Source organism: Megascapheus bottae, chromosome 6 (genome assembly GCF_031878675.1).
Source record: "Megascapheus bottae isolate mThoBot1 chromosome 6, mThoBot2.hap1, whole genome shotgun sequence".
Taxonomy (NCBI): Eukaryota; Metazoa; Chordata; class Mammalia; order Rodentia; family Geomyidae; genus Megascapheus; species Megascapheus bottae.
The window spans coordinates 81,316,673-81,333,730 of NC_143514.1; the positions used below are offsets into that span (position 1 = coordinate 81,316,673).

General features: G+C 53.1%; 1 protein-coding gene across 5 annotated transcripts in view; it reads right to left on the reverse strand.

The window, feature by feature from the left end:
• Kcnab2 (potassium voltage-gated channel subfamily A regulatory beta subunit 2) overlaps positions 1 to 17,058 on the reverse strand; it is a 77,954-nt gene that overhangs the window by 54,878 nt on the left and 6,018 nt on the right. Inside the window, exon 1 of one of the 5 annotated variants that reach the window (XM_090335958.1) lies at positions 6,527 to 6,590. The exons of the other annotated variants lie outside the window; for them this stretch is intronic. The gene's annotated coding sequence lies outside the window, so the exon portion shown is untranslated. Of the gene's footprint in view, positions 1 to 6,526; positions 6,591 to 17,058 lie in introns of those variants that run through there. 5 annotated transcript variants of the gene reach the window in all.

The following is a 17,058-nucleotide window of genomic DNA, read 5'->3' on the forward strand; positions in this document are numbered from 1 at the left end:
TCACCTGGAAAAAGGCAGCAAAGAGAACAGGAGGAAGCATTTGCAATCACATGACTGAAAAGGGTGGGGGTATCAATATCCAGATATAAAGAACCCCTAAAATTCAGCAAGAACACCAACCACCACTACCACTACCATCACCACCACGAAGGCTGCTTAGAAAACAAAGGTCTGGAATAGACTTTTTTTTTTCCCCAGAGAAGATATATGAATGGCCAATAAACTCACAAAAAGGTCTCAGCACCACTAATCTCTGGGGAATTGCAATCCACAACCACCCCACTCATTAGAATGGAGGAATCTGTTCTCTGAAACCCCAGAGGAGAACCAGCCTTGGAGAGGTGTGGGTACCGAGGGGAGGAATGTAAAATATTATAGTCCCCGAGGAAAAGTCTGGCAGCTCCTCAAACATACAATAGCAGAACTACTATAGGACCCATCAATTCCAGTTTTGGAGTATGTACCCCCAAAGAACTGGAAGCAGCATCTCAAAGAGAAGGGGTGACATCCCCAGTTAAGGCGGCACTATTTACAACAGCTACAACGTGAAAAACAACTGGCATGTCCACTGGAGGAGAAGGGAAGAATGATGGAGGGATACACCAAATGTGATATACTCATAGAACGGAACGCTCTTTATCCCTAGAAAAGACTCGAACTGCTACCGCACAGAGGAACCCTGAGGGTGTCAGGCTTTGTGACAGCCCCCCTTGCAGTGGGCATCAGTGGTGTTGGCAGAATGGGTTTGGGGGGACTTGGGGGAGGGGGTGTTATTTGGTGGGAACAGTTTTAGCTCTCCAAGATGAAAAGGGAAATGGTAGATTTTAGTGATATGTCTTTTATCACAATACAGAAAGGCAGACAGCAGCTGGAAGGGTTGCATTCAGCTTCAAGCATTCCCGTGGTGTGGCTGGACACTTAAGCTAGATCGGTAACCGTGGTTACTAGACTGCGGGGGGGGGGGGCAGCTCTCCCCCTCTCCCAAACCATCCCCCAGCTAGGGTGACCGGGAACAGTGTATGGTGGAGTGCGGGTGGGGCTTCCGGAAAGATCTTCACTCCTGAAGGAAAGGCTGCTCCTGGTAGGTTCAAGATGCTGGAGGCTCCGTACCACGCTGCCCTCCTGTCTGTGCCGCGAGGTGGCCTTCAGGGGCCAGGCTGTGGCCGAAAGTTCTCCCACATCTCCCTGACAGTCTGGCCTGCTCCCCTGCGGGGCTCCAGCCGTGCTCTTAGATTCCTGATAGTGGTCCTCACGTTGAAGACTCAGGGCGAGGCGTCTGGCGGGGAGGGGGGCATTCCCAGTCCCCTGCAGTCCTGGGCAGGAGCCCCAGGCTGGTGGGTGTTAACTCTACGTGGATCACTGAGCAGGAATCACGGCACCATGACTGCAGCGATGATGAAGATCTGTGTGTGTCACTTTGGAATCAGCTTCTTTGCAACTGTCTGCTGGGCCCACTTCTTGTCTCTGCTTGTTTCTTAGGACACTGGCGTCACAACTGGCTCTGTTACTTCTGGTCCTCTCATGAGTTTCTGCCGTAAGTGGGCACATTTCTTCTTTGGTTGATTCTGTGTTACATGCGTCGTGTGGCACCCCACCTTCAAGGCTGGCCCAGAGGCTGTGCCTGATGTACACAGACAGAGGCTGCCAGGGCCTGTGGCAGTGTCACGAGCTGTCCAGCCTATAGAGAATGAAGCCAGTGGCACCGTCTTTGATCTGGGATGGGGTTAGTCAACTACTGCAGCTTGAGGGTCAAACCCAGAACAAGGACCATATTTGTGTAGCCCATGAGCTAAGAACAGATTTTACGTTTTTAATTTGTTGGTAGGAAAATCAAAAGGAGACTGTTTCATGACTCATGAGAATTACATAAAATTCAAATCTCAGTGTTCGCAGTGAAGTTTTCTTGGCACGGAATCTGGCTTGCTCATCTTAGCTTGAGTTGCTGCAACATAACGCCAGAGACTGGGTGGTGTGCACAAGGGCTATGTCTCTCTCTCCGTTCTGGAGGCTGGAAATGCACCAAGAGGCCAGCAGATTCGGTTCCCAGCTGGGCTTTCTTCTTGGCCTGTGAAAGCAGTCTTCTTCCTACTAGGTTCTGAGCTCTGGCCTCCTCCTCCTTTAAAGACACTATTCTCCCCTGGGCAGCGTCCTTCAAGGTCCTATCTAATCCCGACCATCTTCCCAAAGGCCTTGCCTCTTACATCACCCGGAGGAAGCAACCATTCAACCTGTAACTTACACTGCCCACTGCTGCTTTCATTCTACAGTGGCAGAGCCCACTCCAGGCCACCCTTCTCTCACCACAGAACTACATCCTAATAAACCCGTCATGACTCAAACATATGCTAAACCAGAAATGCATTCGCCACTCTGTTAAACATAATTGCAAAGCTGAAAAATCCCAAGTTGAGGAGGACCAACTCTAGGGCCCAGAACTGCATCTTCTGTCCTTCTAAGACATTTTACAATCTGAGCTACTTCAGAAAATCTGCAGATGCTCCATCTAGGCTAACACCTCCTCCATTGATACAGCCTTCTAGGAGATCATCTCACTTCCAGACCCGAAAAACTCCCTGATGTGCTTTACACAAGCCCCTGTAAAGCCACCTCTCCACTCTGACCCCCATGTCGCAGGCTCATGCATCAGTACCCATTCTGGCCTCCTGGGCCCTGCTGCAAGACTTTAGCTCTGTGCGATGTCTGGCTGAGGTGGGCTGGGCTGTAGGGAGCATCTTTGTCCTCAGTCTTGGTCACTCCTGCTTGTTTGGGTGAACCTCGGGGTGGGGTGGGGGTTGCTGGCTTTCCAGCTAGCCCTAGCTGTCCTCCTCTCTTGGGGACTTGACACACTAATCCACTCTGCTAGCTGGTACCCAGAAGGCAGGCCCATTTCAGCAGCAGAGACTGGAGCGTCTGGCCCAGCTCTGTTCAAAGCCTCACTCCAGGGTGGAAGGTGAACACAGAAGGTCCAAGTGGACGCAGCTGTGGCCTCGGCTTGGCAGGTCACACAAGTCTGGTGGGGCTTACAGTGGGTCACCACCACGCTTTCCTGCTGCCTCCCGAGTGGACACGTGGCACCACAAAGGCTTTCCACTGCAGGTCCACATCCATGGTTTGAAAACTCCCTTGCAGTTTTCTGGGAGACAGGTGCCCAGTGGAAAAAAATGTCAAAAGTTCAACATGGCCCGAGTCAAAAGGTAAAACCTAATTCTGTTCTTGCTCTGTGGTCTACAGAAAAGAGCTTCTTCCTTGGAGGCCATGTGGCACCAGAGGGGGTGGGCGTGTTGCTACAGCCTGATGTTTGAAAGAGCTCCGCCATGACTCACGGTGCTGAGGGAAAGTCAGGGAAGGGACCCCAGAAGCAGGGCCCTCCCAGCTCAGCCCAGCACAGCCTTGGCTGTACTTCCCTCTAGGTGTTCTCTAGGGATGGAGCAGAGGCGGGGGCCAGCAGGGCCAGGGGATCCGCCCTGCCCATGGGAGGCCTCCTCTGTGCCGACAGCTGAAGCTGTCCACTGGTGGCTGGGGGGTGCTGGTGGCTGAATGTATGTGGCCCCCTGAAAGGTGGACTTGGAAACTAGTCATGTGATAGCATGCCCTGGCCCAATGATATTGTTTGTGTAAGAGATGCCTAGTTGTTGTGGAATATCCACCTGTCTATATCTACATATCCATCTCTTTATTTAAGATAGTACCTCTAAAGTCTCAAATCAAAACCAACATACTCAAAACACCACCAAACAAACCGATAAATTAGTGGTTGCCGTTAGTGTACAAAAGGCAACCAGAGACAATGTGTAAATAAAAGCATGTTCCAATAAACCTTTATTCACAAAAATAAGTGGCGGGCCAGAATAAACCCGATCAGATCCCGAATCGTGATAGTAAAATGAAGGCAGAAGTACAAATCCTTGTGAGATCAACACACTTGATGTGCAGGGCCCTGTCTCTCCCAGGAGCCATGCTGAGGCTGGGAGGTCAAAGAGGAAACGTCCTGCCTGATGAGGGCCCTGCTGCTGGGCTGAGTCCTGGCTGGGTCCCTGGCTGCATGGCTCAGCAGGACAAGGGGGTGTGGAGAGTGCCCGGCCCTCCCCTGGTATCCTGAGCCACTCTCACCACCCTGCTTTTACTCCGCTAGAAATTCTCATGTATCACTGCAGCATGGGTCTGATTAATCTCTTCCGGAGTAAACACTATAAAGACATCTTCCCAATCTCTCCGCAACGCCTCGGCAGAGAACGGAGGACAGCTGGCCATGCAACACAGGCTGCTGCCTCTCATGCCACACTATTTGGGGAGATTCTTTTTGCCTCATTTATTTTTGATTTGAGTTGCTCATATAGACTGTGTGTTCCCTTTCTCCCGCCTGTGCTGAATTAAATGAGCGTAGTATTTTTAAACCCTGCCTGTGTTATCTCGTGATTGTGACAGATGAGCCAAGTACCTGGAGAGCATGAGCCAAGAGGGGCCACCTGGCCTCATGGGCACTGGCCTGTCCTTTGCAGGATAGGGGTGTGGCCTTATTCTTAGTGCTGGGATGACCCAGACCCGGGGGAAAGGCTGGGCCTTTATGGACTGGTGTTAAGAATGGCTGGAGTCTAGAGATATCCAGAATGTCCACTCTGAGGGCCACGGAGAAGAAGCGACCTTTCCTGAACAGCAGCAGCTCCTGGCCTGTGCAGCGATGGGCACTGGAACTTCTGGTGTCCTGGCCAGTCTTGGTGAGGCCTTGGGTAAGGCCCTGCATTTCTGCTCTTATTCTTGTCCCAAATCCTGTGAGGTGGTTGTTACTGTCATTGGCCACAAATAGCATCTGTGGAAACTGAGGCTTGGAGAGGCCAAGTCAGTCACCAGATGAGTGGCAGTTCTCAACAATAGTCCTGGGCCAAAGACGAGTCTGAGAGAAGACAGGCATGTAGATGGCTCCCTAGTTTTCAGTTCTGCAGCTGGGGGAGGCCCTGAGTCAGTGGTAGGAGGGTTCAGGCAGAGCTGTTCCTGGTGTCCTCCCTCTGGGCTTCTCCGGAGCCCCTGGCCAGGGCAGTTTTCTCTCATGCCACAGGGTCTTTGCAGGTACAACATTCTTTGCCCGGGTGTACTTCAGTTTGTGAGCGCTTCTACCTGACAATGAGTCCCCACGGGTGGCAGTGGGGTTTGTCCTGTTTCTTGTTGTGGATCCCTTTGTGCCTGCTCAGAACAAGGGGGTGACACCTGCACGGTGCCCAGAGCACCTTTGGTGAACGTCCCAGGGTGTGCTCAGCCTGGTCCACGCCAGCAGCGAGGCTGGAGCCCAGCAGGGCAGAGGCAAGTGGTGCCATGGGAGGTCGTGTTCTGTCTGTTCTTCCTGCAGAGACAGAGGGTGTCTCACAGCAGCTGCCGCCTCTTCTGAGGAGCTCTTGGTGGGAGGGCGGGCTGTGCAAGCACCCAGACTCCCAGGATATGGACAGTCTCAGCCAGATCCGCAGTCACCCAGCAGGGTAACACCAACACACAGAGTCCCTGGAGAACCGGGCACTGCACGGTAGACACGCGTGGTCACATGCACACATGCACTCCACCTCCACAGCCACCTTCAGCACCGCCCTCTATCTCCACTGCCTTCTCCACCATCGTCCTGCTGCCATCATCTCGACCACCATGAGAGCCATCTCCACCACCTTTACAGCTGCTCTCCAACTCTACCACCACCATCTCAACTGTCTCCAACGCTACCATCATTGCCTTAATCGTCGCCACCTCCACCTTTTACACCGCCATCTCCTCCTCCACCATCCCGGGTCAGCTCTTCTTTCTCGAAGCACTCCTGAGTTTGGCTGTCTCTGCTCTTGGACTCCCACTTTGTTCCTCTATCTTTAGTTCTCACCTCCGAACCCAAGGGCCCTGGCTGTGCCATCAGTCACTCTGCAGCCCTGCACTCCAGATACTGGCGCCATCCATACCACTCTGCCCACTCCTTTTCTTGCCCACCTGTCCTGCTTGTTTTTGTAGCTACTGCCTGAGTAACAGTTGTCCACCTGTCACCAGAGACCCACTTCTATTCTCAACACCAGATTTCTTACATTACTTTAAAGTCCTTGTGGCCGCCTGGGGCCTTAGTAACAAGCCCCAAATCAATTTGGCATTCAGAGCTGGGCCCATCTCCCTTTCCAGCTCTCAATCCCCTCTCTGCTCCTCTGGGCTACCTGGCTCAGGTGTATTAACCCGCATCTTGCTTCGAGATCTACGAGGTTTCATGCCCTCATAGGTCACCTCATATTACTTGCAGCACGCCCCTCGATGAGCAGGAACACGAAAGAAGTCACTTTTCACTTCAAATGCCTTGACTACCTGCCTCTTCTGAAAGAACAAAGAGCTGGGGCAGGCCTGTCAAATGCATAACTAACACTTTTAATGAGCCTCCAGTTTGTCCCTGGCTTCAGTGAAGAACAACATTCTCTCTGCTTTCTGGTTTACATCTTCCATGCCTGAATGCTAGCCCAGCCCCTAGCTAGGTACCCACAAGGTCTCTCCAAGCTCAGCTAAGTATGGAGCTTACCTTGGCTTTCCCATCCCTTAAGCCCATCTCCTCCTCAGCTTGCCCTTGACATTAGGGATGACCTTTGACAAATTCCACCTGTGACCTAAGGGAACGAGGACAGAGGTACAAGGGCAGGCAGGATTTATATCTATCTTGCTCTTGATTGCTTTAGTTTCCTCTTAAGGATAACTAATGCTGATTTCCTCTTTATTGTACAACCATTAAGTCATTTCAACAAGAAATAAATTCAACTGACTACAAGGAAAACACAAACAAAGAAATAGGACTGGTGGTGCACACATGACCTAAATCCTAAGAAGAGAGGCCAACGACCAAAATACTTGCCAGGGAGGAAGAGGCAAGGAAGAAGCCGGTGCCAGAGCATGTTCCCTGGTGGCCACGGGCCTTGTGACCTCATTGCCGGCATCCCCAGGAGAAGGAACACTGAATCCACAGTGGGACCTCACAGTAGAACGGGTATACCAGGTCACCTTCTGCTTTAAAACTGAATTTATATCCCCCTTTGTGAAAGTGTGCCAGGGCTCTTCCCTTCACAGGAAGCTGGTTATGAGAAACAAGGGAGAGACCAGAACCAGGCAGCACCCTGTGTTCCAGGCCAGCCCTGGTGAGACACTCCAGACTGGGGATGGTGAATGCGTGTCTACCTACACACACGAACATGCACACACATGGGCACGGACATGTGCCCAGGTCCACTCCACCCACTGCTCAGATGGGGAAGGGCCTCCCCCCTGCACTGGGCTTCTTGGCCTGTAAAAAGGACCGAACCTTCTCTGCTGTGCCAGGCCACCCCAGGGGACCCTCCTTCTGCTCCGTAGTATGGGTGAAGACCAAGGCCCAGGACCTAGAGTCTGGGGTGGCCAGCTGTACGGCCATCATCTCCAAAGATGCCGATGTTCAGCCAGCCAAAGCCCATTTCAAACACGGATGCAGAGCGTGGTCAGAGCTACCAAAAGTCCATGGAAGGCGCCATGGCTTTCCTCCTTGGGCCCTGGACGAGATGAATTTCTTGTCTAGCAGTCCTTACTGTGGTTACTTCCAGGGGAATGGGGCAGGGCTGCCTGGTACCTCCCATCCTGGTCCTGGCCAGCCCAGGGAGACACTGCCCCAGAGAGCCAAAGGCCTGAGTCTCCAGAACAAGCCCCAGGGTAGATGAGGCTTAAACACAGGCATTGAGGGGCCTCCTGGCAATCCTCTCCCCTGTAACATCCCTTTCACAAGCCCTTGGTGTCTTGTTCCAAGAGAGGACACACGGGATCCAGGGAGCCCTGCCCTCAAGAGGGCACAGGAGCAGGGGGAGCTGCAGTGCTGGAAGCAGACTAAACTCAGTCTTCTTTGTGAAATCTAAGCTTACCTTTCACACCAAACAGACACCTGTCTTGGGGCCACCTATCATGGCTCATCTCCAGAATTCTCTCCCCAGTGTGCCAGAGCAGGGTGGGGGGACGTCCAGGTGAGGCACTGCCTCCCCTGGCCCCCAATTGCCACTCACCAACTCCCCCGGGGCAGCTATGCAAATGGAAGGCCGAGCAGCTCTCAGGCTGCTGTGCTGCATCCTCTGCCTCTCCCCAGCCAGGTGCAGCTGCATCATCCACCTGGCACAGCATCATTCCCAGATCCAGCCTCCACCTCCATCGCCAGGATGAGTGAACGTGCGGGGCAGGGGAGTGTACACCCTCTCCCCTTGGCATTGTAAGACCATCAGACTGTTCTCTCCAGCTCCTTTCTCAAGCATTCGCCATAAACGAATAAAGAAAATGCTGAGTCTCCTCTCACGGCTGGATTGAGATTTTGAGTGAGCCAAAGCAGGAGAAACGCGGTGGGGGTGGGGAGGAAGCAAGAATCTTTCCCCAGAGACTGTGTTCCAGGGCCTGACTCAGCAAGGCATGGAGAGCGGCCTGCCGGACAGACAGATGGACGGTGGATGCAATGCTTGGAGCCGTTCCAGGTTGCAGAGGGTGGGAGGAAGGGGGAACATCACTTTTCACGGGTGGCACCAAGCTGCCGCCATGCAGTCCCCCAGCCACTCAGCTCAGATGTAGTTGGGGGCTCCTCCTCCCCATGCCTGGGGAATTGTACCCCACACGGTGGCCGGGAGGGGAGTCGTGAGTGGAGAGTGGTAGGTGCTGCCATTGCCCTTGGATGACCTAGGTTTCTGGGATAGCTGGGAAACTGGCCTCTGTGTCTCTCACTGTGCCTTGTGCAGTGTGGGGCCTGCGAGTGGCTGACTGCTCCCTGCTGCTCCTGAGCTTGGTGCTCAGCGGCCCTCACCCTCACCCTCCGATCCTGGAGCCCCCCTGGGGCTCCAGAGGAGGTCCTTACTTGTGATCGGGGAAGAAACGGGTGGGGGTGGGCAAAGGCCCTGGTCCCACCAGCAGAGGGAGGTCAGAGGCGAGCTAGCAATTAGATACTGCCCAGGCACTGCGGCTGGTGGGTCTGCTTTTTGCACCCTGTTTTCTTGGGACTGCTCAGAACAGAGTCCCCAAAATGCCGCCGCTGGGGCCTTCCCTCCAGAAGGAAGACTGGCTGGCATCCTGGAGGCGGCTTTCCTAAGGGTGCCCATCTTGCAGCAGTGGGGTCAGCAACCTGGCTGGCCTCCATGTGGGACAGAAGGCAGGCCTCGCCTTCCCACTGCCTCCCTGAACCAGGAGGGTTCCCTGTCTTCTAAACCCACCAGCAGGGGTACGCAGAGGGGACTCCACCTGGTGTTTCATTTTTGTCTTTTGAGATACAGCCTTGCTGCATGGTCCACACTGATCTCATGCTATCCTGCTTCAGCCTCTAGGTAGCTGGGGCTACAGCCACACCCTATCACCACCACCAGCTTCTGTGGCTGGTTTGTCATGCCAACACTAGCCTCTGACATCTCCATGCCACCACTGCCACCATCCTTGGCAGCCACACCTGATTGTAACAGTCCCCTCCCCTACAAAGGGAAAGGAATATTAGACCACAGAAGCTTCAGCAGGGAACCCTAAGGTTGGGGTGAGAATCTGGAGCAGAAACTTGCTATAGTGTGCTAAAACATGTCCCTTTAAAGATACGTCCAAGTCCTGGCCAGATGCCAGTGGATGTGACCTTATTTGGTAAAGGGGTTTATAGGTGTTTACAAATCCTGTGATAAGATCATGCTGGATTTGGGCAGGGAACTTCCAGTGACAAATGTCATGAGAACAGGTAAAGGATACACACGCGTAGTTGCGTATGATGGTGAAGGCAGACACTGAGGCAGTGCCTCTACAGGCCAGGGAGACTGAGGATTCCAACAGCCACCAGAAGCAGGGAGAGGCTGAGAGAGACCTTTTAGTACCTCTTGAGGGCGCCTCCCATCTACCCTTTGATCCTGGATTCCTGGACTCCCAGAGCCCCAGTGGACGTAAGGGACTACCTATAGTACCCAAACCCTTCACATACCCACTTTCTCCTAACATGTATCCCTAAAACAAAGCTTAATTTATAAATTAGACAGAGCACGACACGAACAATAACAATAATTACCACAATATACTAGTCTAGCAGTTACTTAAGAAATACAAATGGCTTATTTAGAGCTGGTAATTACCATTTAATATTTTCAGAATGGGGACTCCTGTACATCTTTTTTTTTTTTTAAACTACAGGTCTTGCAACTGCTAGGCAAATGCCCTACCACTATGCCCTCAGCCCTTTTTACCTTGGTAATTTTTCTGGTGGGGTCTTGGGTTTTTGCCTGGCCAGCCTAGGACCAGTATCCTCCTACCTAATCCTCTGAGTAGCTGGGGTCATAGAAAGGTACCCCTAAGCCTGCCTTGTCGATTGAGATTGCCCAGACTGGCCTGGAACTCTGGTATTCCTTCCAAGTAGCTGGGATTACAGGCCGCTTTCCACTGTGAATCTACTTGGTCTTAAATGCCCTCTAGCCCCAGCAGGCTGTATGGAAGGAGATAAATGGCCTCCCTGGGGGAAGAGATCTATTAGTGGGGTTTGGATCTCTGTTGGCCCTACTCCTACCTCCATACCTCTGTACCCTAACCCGCGCGCGTGCGTGCGTGCGTGCGTGCGTGCGTGCGTGTGTGTGTGTGTGTGAACGCGCGCACGCACCCAGAGTGGTGGAGTGACTCCCTGAAGTCTGTGCAAACCCAGCATGTGGGGCTCCTCTCTGATCTCCAGGGAACAGTAAGAATAAATAACAAATAGTTTCAAAGAGGATTACCATTGTTTCACCACGTGACAGAGCCATGAAAGATTGATATCTGGTTGCTGCAGCACTATACCAGCGATTTGAAAGCCAGCTTTACTCTACCACACCCATTAAAGCCTCCACTGAGTAAAGAGATATGCAAAGGAAACCCATCCCGCCCTGCACTTAGCCATCACATAATTAAGAGGGAAATACTCTTGCAAACCAACATGTGGGTGGCTGGCAAGGCTGCGGTGAAGCTACTGCTTGGAGACGGTGCAGGTTCAGGTTTGGGGAGAGGGACTGGGCGGCGCAGATTCACATCCCTGGGTCCTGAGGCCCCACCCAGGTAACCTGACAAATCCTATCAGGCCGAGAGAAGAAACAAAGGAAGACCCACAGGCATGTTTGCTATATAACCTTCCACAGAAGAGCGAGAAGATGAACGGGTGTGTTTAGAAGGTGGATGCATGGGGCCACTCCTGAGGCTCTCTGTTTGGTCGAGTCCTGCTACAATAGAGGATGGAGGAGGAGTGAGATGCCCAGGTGTGTTCCCGATGCGACAAGAGGATAGGCCAAGAGGTCCTGCTGTACCTGAGACTTCTTTTCTAGTGGTGAAGGTTAAGAGACAAACCCAGGGCAGGGCGGGAATGCCTGGGGAAGCCTCCCCCCTGTGGCTTAGCTTGCCAGGGCAGCAGCAAGCCTGTTGGAGCTGGGCTGTGTCTTCATGTGCCTTTTACTGGGGGTGACTCTGATCTGGGAGGCAGGCCACAGGCAGCAAATGCCTGCCTCTTGCTAGGGTGCATCTAGCATCTATGACCTAATTCTGCCCTCTCTTAGCTATGTGACTCAGATAAGACATAGGACCTGTTTCTACCTGAGCAACAGTCAGGACCCATGGAAGGTAGCCGGTGGACTAAGGGAAAATACATAGTGGAGGGGCCGGGAGTTTGGCCTAGTGGTAGAGTGCTTGCCTAGCATGCACAAAGACCCGGGTTCAATTCCTCAGTAACCACATACATAGAAAAAAGCCAGAAGTGGTGCTGAGGCTCAAGTGGTAGAGCTCTAGCCTCGAGAAAAAGTCCAAGGACAGTGCCCAGGCCCTGAGCTCAAGCCCAGGACTGGCAAGAAAAAAAAAAATACACAGTGGTAAGGGGGAGACTGGCAGAGAGCAAGCACTCCACAAACACCAGCTGCCAAAACAAACAGTGACTAGTAACACCGCAGTCATCACCAGCATCTCCTTTAAGCTTGGGCATCGGCTGGGGACTTGGCCTCCTCTGTCTGCCATCCTGGAACCTTGATCTGGATGCCCCGGGATGGCTTCTGCAGTGGAATCACAGAATTGGGCACCCTGGTTGAAAAACAAGAGCAGTGTCTGTCCTGTTTGGGGCAGGCCGTGCTCAAGGCCGCACCAAGGCTGAGGGCAGGGAGCCCACTGTTCTGATGCCAGCTCCAGGGACAGGTGTCTAGGGCCAGGCACACTTTAGCTCAGAAGTGCCTTCCTGCCTCCTGCCACCCTTTGCTGAGCAGTGAGCCTCAGGGTGGTGGCTGCCTGTGGCCCAGGGTGTTTGGGACAAGGCTCTGTCCTGGGAAGGGGGCTGGCAGAATGATGCCCTGAGGGAGGGTCCCTCATAGTGCAGTTAGCCTTAGAGGGGCCAGGGTCCTCTGGTGTTCCCTGGTTCTGATGGCTCCTCCTTGTGCTGGCACCCAGGGTCTCATGGCTTGGTACTGAGCTTTCATGAGGTGGCAGATGTATGACAAATGAGCTCGTCAGGGGAAGGAGGCCTACCAGGTCTGGGGCGTTTACCTCTCTCTGGACCCTGGAGTCTTGAATGTCAACTTGGGTTGGGGAGGGGGTCCATGAGGGTATGTCTGGCCTATGGGGAGAGTGGCCCTTTTGCATTTACTTCATGGTGGGTTGCACCTAGTACCCCAAACCTCCCTGCCATGTATGAAGGGCTACTCGGAGGCTGGGGCCTGGCTGTCTGGCTTAGAAAGGGACAGATAGGTCCTCCACACAGTGCAGGCTCATGGGAGAATCTGATGCTCGGCTGGTGTCTGCGAGGGAGAGGGCTCCCTTCTCTCACTGTCCTGAGCTGGGTGGCAGCCATCTCCTCTGTGTTGGATAATCCATGGACCCACAGTCTGGGTGGGGCTGGACATCAGAAGAGATACAGCACGGGCCCAGAGTTTGGCCTAGTGGTTAAAGTGCTTGCCTAGCATGCAGGAAGACCCGGGTTCGATTCCTCGGTACCACATACATAGAAAAAAGCCAGAAGTGGTGCTGAGGCTCAAGTGGTGGAGCTCTAGCCTTGAGAAAGTCCAAGGACAGTGCTCAGGCCCTGAGCTCAAGCCCAGGACTGGCAAAAAAAAAAAAAAAAAAAAAAAAGAAGAGATACGCTAGTAGGCATGCCAGGTGAGAAGCCCACAGGATGGAGCTCGAAGCAACTTTATGACTTGGGCTTCACCCACAAGTATTGTCTTGACCCAGCCTGTCTCCTTTCTAAAGTGAGGACACTGGCTTTCGAGCGACACGGAGCTGAAGAGTCTGAGGTCCTTGGCTACAGAAGTCCAGGACCTGCCTCAGCCCTACGATGCCAAGTGAAACAAGCTGGGTCCAGGGCTACATTAGGAACCAGAGATTCTGCCCAGTCTGGGGACAGGTGTCCTACTGTCCCCTACTGAGGCTGGCTCAGGATCCCTCCACCCTGAGACTCCCCAGGGACCTACATGGTGTATCCTGGGTCCTGGCCAGGCCCAGGCAACCGTACAACCCAGTAGGTGGCTGGGACACAGGGCAGCTTCCCATGGTTGCTGTGGTTACTGGGTACTGGAGGTGGGGAGAAGCCGCCCTCGGTACCCCAGGAACACCCAGCAGGCTTTGCCAGAACTTTCTGCTGTGGGCGAAGCATTGGGCAAGGGCCCAGCTGTGGGATCGCGGTGATCAGAGGGCCTGTGACCTTCCCGAAGGGCCACCCTGATCTGCTTTTCCTCCCCACAGGCTGGACACGTGATCCAGCTCGGCCACTGAGGAGACTGGACATCTCCAGAAGACATTCATGGACTAAGATCTTGTCTCACTTAGCTAGTTCCACCTCTGCTCACAGTGCCTGGCTCCCTGCTCCAACCTCTCCCATTATCTCCTCCTGGCCTCACCTTGCTGTTTGGACACTGCCCTATCATGTCTGCTGGGATGCGGACACATCCACATGACATGGGCCATTCATCTCTTGCCCTACCTCCATCACCCCTTCAGGGTCACAACCCTTGCCCATACCCTTGGTTTGTGGGTCCAGTGAGTGACAGTCCCTAGCCACAGGCTTCTCTGTACAGTGGGAGAGGGCAGGCTGTCCACATGTCACCACAGCTCCCAGGGGCAACAGTAGTCTCCAATGGCCAGCTGCCCTCCCCCAATCTGAATACTGCCTCTTTTTCTGAAGCGTGTGTGTGTGTGTGTGTTTTCTGTTCCACTTCAGGCACCACTGTAGCTTCAGAGGCAGCGTTCTGGGACCCCCAGGTGCTCTAGCACAGGGTGCTGGGATCCCTCAAGCACTTGGTTGCCTAAGAGCAGGATGTAAATAAAGATGTTCCCTTCTGGTCTCCTGTGAGGGGCAGCATACACCTGGGTCCCTGTGGAAAGGGGCCTAGGAGTTGGGATTTACAATTCTTACTCTAGGGTACACCACGTCCTTTGCAGAAGGAAAGGGACAAGTCCACTCCGGGTTTCCTGTCCATGATACCTAAATGTCTTTTGGCTTGGATGACTAAAAATACCCTGCAGTCATTGACAGGGAAAGGTAATACCCTCTCTCCTCTTCACCTTACCCCCCCACCCCACCCCCCACTCGGATGCTGCCTAGAGACTAGAGTGGGGAGAGAAGGGAAGCAGTGTCATGGGATGCATACAGCTGAGATTCAGTGGAGGTAGACACAGACTCACAGGGTACAACTGGCACAGATGGCCTAACTAGCTCTGGCCTAAATGCTCAGTTGACCCACAGCCCTGAGAAACCATGTTCCCAGAGGCCTAAGAAGCTAACAATACAACAGTTTTAGATTCCAAGCTGACAAGTGCTAGCTGGCCATTTTGGTTGAAGGTGGACTTCACATATTCCTAAGAACCAGAGCAAAACTTCTCCCTGGAGCTTTTGGCTGCCAGAAAAGCTGTGCCCCTTGAAGGAGAGGAGGCAAGAAAGTTCATCAACACACTCAAAGAACTAGAAGGTGTTTCTCAAAGTATGATGTTGGAACCTTGGAAAGATGGAGTCCATCCAGCTGCAAGGGGATCCTTGTGAGGCGGGCCCCTGCAGGCTAACGGACACACGGAGGAGTCTTCCAGAGAACCTCACAGTCTGTTTGCAGCTCTCTGTGGCTGCATTACACGGAGCCACTGAGGATGGAGGGACGAACCATGGCCCTCTAGTTCAGAGTGTGTCTAGCAATAACCCCTGGCCCATCAGGAAACACAGCAATGCCCCATAGAAATAGCCCATAGAAGGAGAGACCCTAGGGTGCCCTGTGGGTGGGAAAAGAGAAGTCATTCTTGATGTGGCCCATATCCCAGAGGTGCAGCTTTCCCTCCCCATCCTTTCCTTTTCTCTCAAAAGGCAGCAGGGTCAGTCCAGAGGTTGAGAGAGCAAACGTGGACTGGATTCTGGATGGTTAGCGTTTGAGCTCTGGCTCTCATGCACAGTCTGGATATCTCAGGGAGGTTGGTTTGAATTTCAGGACTTGTTTCTGATAAGTGGGATGGAGGACCTTTGGTGAGATGGGAACAAGCTGACACTGACACTGCAGTGCTAGGGCCTCAGAGCCTCGAGTCCAGGTAGGGTGAGTGCTGGGGCCTGGTGCTCCAGTACAGCCAGCTAGGTGTCTGCCTTCAGCTGGTGAGAGACTGGCTTCTACCCCTGGCCACTCTTGGCTGGGCTCACTTCCCTCTCCATATCAATTGCCTCCTCTACAGTACATACCTGACCTAGGTCCCCAGGCCCTCTTTTCCTCTCTTCCCTGTGTTCTTGAATAATCCAGGGTTCCTTATTCTTAACTTTCTTTTTATTTATTTGTTTACTTAGTTATTTTTTGGGTCAGTTGTGGGGCTTAAACTCTGGGCCTGGGCACTGTCCCTGAGCTCTTCAGCTCAAGGCTATCACTCTACCACTTAGAGCCATGGTAAAGCTTCTGCTTCCGGTTTTCTGGTGGTTAATTGGCGATAAGAGTCTCATGGACTTTCGTGTCTGGTCTGGCTTTGAACTGCGATTCTCAGATCTTGGCCTCCTGAGTAGCAAGGGTTCTAGGTGGGAGACATTGGTGCTGGGCTCTTTTAATTTTCCATCTTGATCCTTCCCCTTTGAAGTCTAACAGAATTTTTTTTTAATCCTCTTCTCTCTTAGCCCAATCTCCCCTGACCCACTCCGCCAGGGATGTGACCCTGACGTAGTCACAGCCCCAGGATCCTACCTATCAGCTGAGTCCCCACCCTACCTTCTCAATGTCTGTGGGCACAACCAGTAGTAACTAGCCCAGCACCACACTTCTGTCCATAAGTCCTTCTGCACTTTCCCTTCCGTCTCTGTAGCTCCTTTGCAGCCAGGGAGAGCTGGGAAGGCTCCTGACGTCATGGACACCCTACCTCGTCCCATGACTGTCTGGCTCTATGAGGCTCTGGTCTGAACACCCTCCTTTCTACCCATGTTTGTACCCTGCACTGGGCCTCAAGACGTGGTCCATACGACTGGGTCCTCCCGTTCTGGCCTTTCCCCTGCGGACTTCTGCCCATCACAACCCTCCCTGACTTTAACGACTGCATTCAGTGACGGCTCCATTTCTCCTTCCCCACTAGCAGGGTATTCTGTCCAGTGGTTTCCACATCCCCTTCCTGGCTCTTAGCCCACAGGGCCTACAGCTGGGTGATCCCGTGCACCGTCAGCTCTTCAAACACCGGCTTTTATCCATCAAAGGCCAAGAAAGGCCTTTACTCATTGTCCATATTGCTTGGCTTTCTGTAACATTCAAATTTACTTTTCAGTGCACTGGCTCATCGTCTTTATGCTCATTCTAGTTTTATATTTCTGCCCCTCTTGCATACAGAAGGGAAGGGAGAAGAAGGGAAGGAAAAGGAAGGGAAGGAGAGGGGAGGAAAAGGAAGGGGAGGGGGGAGGGGAGGGGAGGGAATGGATTCTGCAGAGTTCCTGTCACTACTGTGAGTTTGTTCTAGAACTAGATCCTGGGTTTGACATTTGTGGACATCAGGGTCTTGCTGGAAGGATCATGAAGCTGCCAAGGGATGGAAGAGGAAAACACATTGGTGGTGAAGGAGGGGATATGTTAAGAGCATGGCCCTGCAGCTCCCTCAGTGCCACCTCTGGGC